Source organism: Sorex fumeus, unplaced genomic scaffold (genome assembly GCF_029834395.1).
Source record: "Sorex fumeus unplaced genomic scaffold, SorFum_2.1 ptg000063l, whole genome shotgun sequence".
In the NCBI taxonomy this organism is placed as follows: domain Eukaryota; kingdom Metazoa; phylum Chordata; class Mammalia; order Eulipotyphla; family Soricidae; genus Sorex; species Sorex fumeus.
In genome coordinates, this window is record NW_026606120.1 from 913,314 (window position 1) to 920,984 (window position 7,671).

Consider the following 7,671-nt stretch of genomic DNA (forward strand, 5'->3'; position numbering starts at 1 on the left):
AGACGAAAAAGATCGATGTTATGTTCAAGTGGTGTAAAATTTTCACCTACATGGAAAACACATTTTCACAAGAAAAGTTGCTCTACAGGCGAATATCAACATTTCGATTTGCTATTTCTACTACTTTTATTGGTTCGCATCCTGAAATTCATTATATAAATCATAAAATTTTCACACAGATACATATGCGAGTGCATATAGCATAAGCATTGGAAAGAAGAAATGATGTGATCAGCAGTACGTGCATATATGTCTATCATTTGACCATTCTCAAGCGAATCTGTTCAATCCTTCCACCCTTCATTTCTTTTTATATATTCTATCTATATCTGTTTTTCCATGATTATTATTTGGTGTGTAGTTCAACAAAAAAGCTCTGTGCAGTATGGATTATTAAACAGAGGATGAGTAGGGACAGCAAGTTACATTTTGTGTGCCATAGGGCAGTTGTTATGCTGAGGATAGTATTGTCCTGTATTGTATGTAGGAAATGGCACAAAATTTTTCTAAGACGGGAACTTTGGAATGTTAGAGGAAGTTTGTTCTAGGAATTTGGGATATGCTTCAAGTACAGTTCCTGTAGGCCTCAAAGTCCTTTGAATATTGCCAGGAGTGGTATTGCTGGATCAAAAGGGAGCTCAATTTCTAATTTTTTGAGAATCGTCCATACTGTTTTCCAAAAGGGCCGAACCAGTCGGCATTCCCACCAGCAGTGAAGGAGGGTCCCTTTCTTGCCACATCCGCTCCAGCAATGGTTGCTTTTGTTCTTGTGTTTATGGGCCAGTCTCTGTGGTGTGAAATGATATCTCATTGTGGTTTTGATATGCATCTCCCTGATGATTATATCCCAGAGAGGCAAAAATGTATAGTCGAAGTGACATCTGCAATTGTATGTTCATTGCAGCACTCTTTACAATAGCCAGAATCTGGAAAAAAAACCTGAGTGCCCGAGAACAGATGACTGATTAAAGAAACTTTGGTACATTTACACAATGGAGTACTATGTAGCTGTTAGAAAAGACGAAGTCATGAAATTTACATACAAGTAGTACTACATGGAAAATATCATTTTAAGCGAAATGACTCAGAAAGAGAGGGATAGACATAGAAATATTGCATTCATCTGGGGAACATAAAGTACCAAAATAGGAGACTGACACCCAAGCACGGCCGAGATTAGGACCAGGAATTTTTCTCCATGGCTTGGAGGTCACGCATACATGCTCGGGGGAACTGGAGCTCAGATAGTGAAGGGAACACCAAATAAAGGTGTTGGGAGGATCCTCCCAGGATGGGAGAAGCATGCTGAAAGTAGACTATAGACCAAACATTATTGTCACTCATTGCCTCTTTTTCAAACCACAACACCCAATAAGCGAGAGAACAAAAGGGAATGTCCTACCAGAGAGGCAGAATGGGATGGGGGTGGGGGTGGTGGGTGGGAGGGATACTGGGATCCATGGTGGTTTGAAATGGGCACTGGTGGAGGGATGGGTATTTGATCATTGTATAATTGAAACCCAAGCACAAAAATTTGTAATTCTGCAACTGTACCTCATGATGTCTCACTAATAAAAATAAAAAATAAAGAAAATAAATGAAAGAAAAAATATAGTCTTTGAATATAGTCTCAATCGAGTCACCGAATGTAAAGAATGTTGACGGCAGACCTCCGTCAATCAATGGGTCATTTTAGGTATGACCACGAATTCAAGTGGCATCTAGTGAGAGCCAGTTTTCTTATCAAGTTGTGGATATTCTTCAGTCCCTGAGTAGCTCACAGATTATCTCCTGAAGAGATCCTTTCCTTTAGGAAATCTGTGCGATGTATGGCATGTTCTCCAGGCAGTCAGGATTTCTGCCTGAATCTAAGCTTTTGGCTTACATAGATGTCAGTACCATCCCAGAGTTACTCTTTTGCCATAGGTTCAAGTCATACTCTAGAGGGAGAATCCTGCATTGATCTTGGTGATAACAAGGTGGGTTGGAAAACCAAGGAAGGAAAACAGAGTTTAGCACCTCATCTCATTTGAAGTGAAAATGGACACTCACAAACCAGAATTGCATATTCTCTGAGGGCATGGAAAGTGGATGGCAGAATGTTAAGACAATTATCAGGAAAGCAATAGCACACAGGGAACTCATCATCTGTCTCCAACCTAGTTTGCAACATTCCTCTGTCTGTCTTAGATTAAAGAACATAGAAGAACACTTTCACTAGTAGATGTACCGGTGTGCCACCAAGAGTGCAAAACAGGCAATCTTAGAGAGTTTGTTCTGTACTACACATTGAATCTCACAGAGGAATATCTCACATGAGTGATTTCTAAGGACGACTTCATAAGCAAAGAAAATAGTCTGCCCCATAACTGGTTTTGTACTCCAATTAGTGGTAGGAAATTTAACCACATGCTGTGCCATTCACACGTGTTGGGCAACCCACAGCATAACCAGACACTTATACTGTCAGACTAATTCTAAACAGGTAGCACTCAGAATCACACAAACACATGAAATGCACACCCAGGCAACTCTAAGCTAATTGGAAACGCCAGTATGACTGTGTGTCCCCAAATGCATGATGGCAATTATTGCAGGCAAGAACATATTCACAAGGAAATGCCACTGAATTGCGATGGAAGCACTTATCTTCCTGCCAGTCATGTTATGACTTGATGAAAGTATCGAGGTAACTGCTAATAGCAGTATGTGAGTATTTTTTGGAATTGTAAGACAAATAAAAGCACACCCGTAGCTGGGCATGCACTAACTATCATGGAAAGATTTCTTCCTTTTGTTGGACGTCCATTTATATTCCCTGTGAAGCACTGGAAGCCAAATGACTTCTTATGCTGAGGAGAGAGATGAGACATGGATTATTAGATTTGGGGAAAATCTCTCAGCATGTGAACTTCTAACGTAACAAAAGGATATCCTTCCTAAAGCATGGGTTATCGTGGAAGAACTTCATGATGTATCTTTCTCACAGTGAGAGAAAAGGCATCACATTTGTTTACCGAGTCAACTTGGCTGTCTCATAAGTTCTCAGAGGTCTTGAATGGAATTAAGTATTTTAGCGCAGATGAGAGACATCGGTTATTTTGTGTTCCAACAGAGCACCCTTTCAACTGTACCATGGGTAGGGTGTCCTCCCCTTTTGAGTATATCTTATGTCCAAACATGCAATGGGAGAGAATATTGGTACATGAGAATAAAGAAACATGTGACGAAAGAAATTCAAAAATAGACAATGGGACATAATATTATACTGCATCCACTTTAGGGTGTGTCTTAGGTAAATAGATAAGAGTTCCCTTACCATACTTTGATTTCAATGTATCTGTAAGATGAAAAACAGGGGGTTGGGGGAGATGAAAAAGATCAACGTTATATTCAAGTAATGCAAAATTTTCAGCTTACATGTAAATCACAATTTGACAAGAAATTTTTCTCTACAGGGGATATCATGAATTTGATTTGTTACTTCTATTATTCTTATTGTTTCCCATCATTCAAATATTTATATAAGTTATATATTTTTCCCACAGATACTTATGCGAGTGCTTATAGTATAAGAATTTGAAAGAAGAAATGATGTGATAAGTGAGATCTGCATATATGTCTATCATTTGACCATTCACAAACAAATCAGTTCAATCACTCCAACCTCATTATTTTTATATACTCTGTCTTTATCTGTTTTTTCTTGATTTATATTTGATGTGCCATTCAAAAAAGGAGCAGTATACAGCATAGTTTATTAAGCTGAGGTTTAGTAGGGACCATGGATACATTTTGGGAGCCATAGGAGAGGGATTATGTTGAGAATCGTATTGACTGTACTGTATTTAGGAAATGGCAAAGCATTTTTCTAAGACAGGGAATTTGGAATGTTAGAGGATGTTTGTTCTAGTACTTTGGTTCTGTGCTTCAGGCACAGTTCCTGTAGGCCTCAAACTACTTTGAGTACATTCACATTTGGGTCACCGAATGTAAAGAATGTCCATGGTAGTCGTCCTTCAAGCAATTGGACATTTTAGGTGTGACCACGATTTCGAGTGGCATCTAATGAGGGCAATGTTATTCTGCAATCTCTCGATGTTTCTTGGTTCATGAGTGATTCACAGATTATCTCTTGAAGAGATACTTCCTGACCTTCAGGAAATTAGTGCGAACTATGGATTTTTCCCAGGCATCTAAATTTCCTCCTGAATGCAACCATTTGGCCTACATGCATGTGACGCCTATGTAGGTTTGCAGCTTTGAGAACATGGCAGTATACTGCCTGCCTCCTGCCATCAAATTCTGATGCATACTGAGGAATGTGCCAGGATGGCAAATGAAGACGATTTAAATTTGATGTGAGTGACAAACTGCAGGTGGAAGAAGTAGGAAAGGACGTAACCAGTGAAGTCAAAGGAAGAACATATCAACCGGATGAAATGTGCAAATACTGAAATCATTAAGAGTGCATGCAAACGCAAGGTAGGCTGTGTCAATCCCAAAGTTATCAAGAGATTCTGAAAATGTAAAATATACCGTATTCTCCTTGAAGGTGACCTGCAAGAAAAGATTAGATCATTGAGTTTTCCTATTGATTACCGCAAATATTCTAAAACCCGAAACATTTCTGGACAGTAGGCAATTTTCATTTTCAGAAGTAGACTTACACTCTTTGAATCTCTGTCTCTAAGTTTCTCTCTCTCTATCTCTCTCTCTCGCTCTCTTTCGCTCTCTGTTTCTCTCTCCTTCACTTTTGCCATCTCTCTCTGCATAACTTAGATTTACTTACAGTCACATCAAAGAGGAATTGTCACACAGGAACACATAGCCTAGAGATCAAGACTGAGCAGTGTCTCTAAAATACAGAGAGGGTAATGGAGAGCAGTGAGAGAATAGGTGGCAGTTGTCCATCCTTCCACTGAGCAAACAGTGCACATAACAACGCATTCCACTAGAGAGTTTCTAAGCCTTGCAGAATAGCTGAGAAACACAGTATGGAGCATAATGGCTTTGCGCTAGTGAAGATGTATGTGTGCATGTGTTTGTGTGTGTGTACTTGTGTGTTTTTGTATGTGCAATTTGGAGGTTGTTGGCTGTCAGAATTTTGTAAGCAATGATGGCTTCATGGAAAGAAATAATGGGCTCCTAAGCACCATCCCAAGTCGCTCCTTTGTCATAGGCTCAAGTCATTCTCAAGAGAGGGATAAGCCTGCATTCCTCTGAGTGCTTCCAAAGGTCAGTAAGACACCAAGAAAGGTAAGCAGAGTTTAGCGCCTCATCACTATTTCCAAAGAAAATGGACACACACCATCTAGAATGGCATAATCTGCAAGTGCATGGAAAGATGGTGGCAGAGTGTTAAGACAATTATCAGGAAAGCAAGAGCACACAGGGCACGCATCATCTATCTCCATCCCATTTTGCAGCATTCCTATGTCTGTCTTGGCTTAAAGAAGATAGATGAACACTTTCTCTAGGAGAAGTATCAGGGTTCAACCGAGAGTGCATAACGGGCAATCAGGGAGACTTTGTTCTGTACTACACGTTGAATCCCACAGAGGAATATGTCATATGTGAGATTTCTAAGGACGACTTTTTGAGCAAAGAAAATAGACTGCCCGATTCATGCTTCCGTGCTCGATTTGGCAGTAGGAAATGTAAGCACATGCTTGGGTCACTCAGACCTGTTGGGCAACCCACAGCATAAGTAGACACCAATTCTGTCAGACGACTCCTACATAGGCAACACTCAGAATCATACAAATATATGGATCCACACCCAGGTAAACTCTAGCAAATTGGAAGCATCAGTGTAACCCCATGTCCCCAAATGCATGATTGCAATTATCGCATGCAAGAAAATATTCCCATGGAAATGTCACTAAATTGGGATTGAAGCACATTTCTTCCTGTCAGACATCTGATGATTTGATGAAAGTATCGAGGTCACTGCTCGTAGCAGAACGTGTGTATTTTTCTTGAAATGTAAGACAAATATAAGCAGACCCATAGTTGGGCATGCACTAGATATCATGGCAAGGATTCTCGCATTTGTCTGATGTCCATATACATTTCCTGTGTAGCATTGAAAACAAAATGACTGCTGTGTTGAGGAAACAGATGACCCATGGATTATTGGATAAGGTGAAAATCACTCAATCGCCAGCTTCTAAAGTAATTACAGGACATCCTTCCTAAAACATGGGAAATCCTGCAAGATATGCATGATGTATCTTTCTCACAGTGAGATATAAGGCATCACAATTGATCACTGAGTTTTCCCGATCAATTAAAGGTTCTCATAAGGGTGGACGAAACTTAGTATTTTGGCCAGATGAGAGATATCGGTTATTTTGTGTCCCAACCGACCACCCTTTCAACTGTACCACGGGTAGGGTGTTCTAAACGTTTGGTATATCTTCTGTTCGTGCATGCCATAGGAGAGTGATATTTGTACATGAGGAAAAGGAAAGAAGCCATGAAAAGCAATTCAGAATATACACAAAGAGGCATAAATATTCTAAAGCATCCATATTGGCAGGGTATGTCCTTAGTAAATAGAGAATAGGTCTCTTACCATGCTTTGATTTCAATGAATCTGGAAGATGAAAAACAGGGTTTTGGGGAGATGGAAAAGATGAACGTTATCTTCAAGTAATGCAAAATTTTCACCTTACATGGAAATCACATTTTGACATGAAATTTTGCTCTATGACGTATATCAACATTTCAATTTTCTCCTTCTACTACTCCATTTGGTTCCCAAGCTTCAATTCATTATATAAATAATAGAATGTTCACACAGATGCATATGCGAATGCATATAGTATAAGATTTTGAAAGAAGAAATGATGTGATCGGTGAAATCTGCATATATGTCTAACATTTGACCCTTCTAATGTGAATCTTTCAATTACTCCCCCCTTCATTTCTTTTTTTGTAGTCTGTCTTTTTCTAATTTTCCATGATTTTTATTTGATGTCTCATTCGAAAAATGAGCTGTGTTCAGAATGGTTTATTAAAGAGAGCATGAGTAGGAAGCACAGATATATTTTGAGTGCCATAGTGGAGTGATTATGCTGAGAATTGTATTGTCCTGTATTTCATGTAGGAAATGGCAAAGCATTTTTCTAGAACAGGAATTTGGAATTTTACAGGAATCTTATTGTAGAGTACTTTAGGGATGTGCTCCATGCACAGTTCCGGTAGGCCCCAAGGTTCTTTGAAAATACTCTCATTTGAGTCACTGAATTTAAAGAATGTCGCCGTTTTCCCTCCATCAATCAATGGTCATTTCAAGTATGACCATGAATTCGAGTTGCATCTAGTGAGAGCAATATTATTCAGTAAGCTGTGGAGGTTCCTCGGTCCCTGAGTAGCTCACAGAGCATCTCTTGAAGAGATACTCCCTCTCCTTCCGGAAATGCTTGAGAATAATGGGATGTTTTCCAGGCAGTCTAGTTTTCTGCCTGAATGTGAGCTTTTGGCATACATGCGTGTAATGCCTCTGTATGTTTGCAGTCTGGAGAACATGGCAGTATATAGCCTGCCTCATGCCATCAAATACTTCTGGATGCTTAGGAATGTGCCAGGATGGTAGATGAAGACACTGTTAATTTGATGTAAGTGACGAACTGGAGGAGGAAGAAGTAGAAATGGACTTAACCA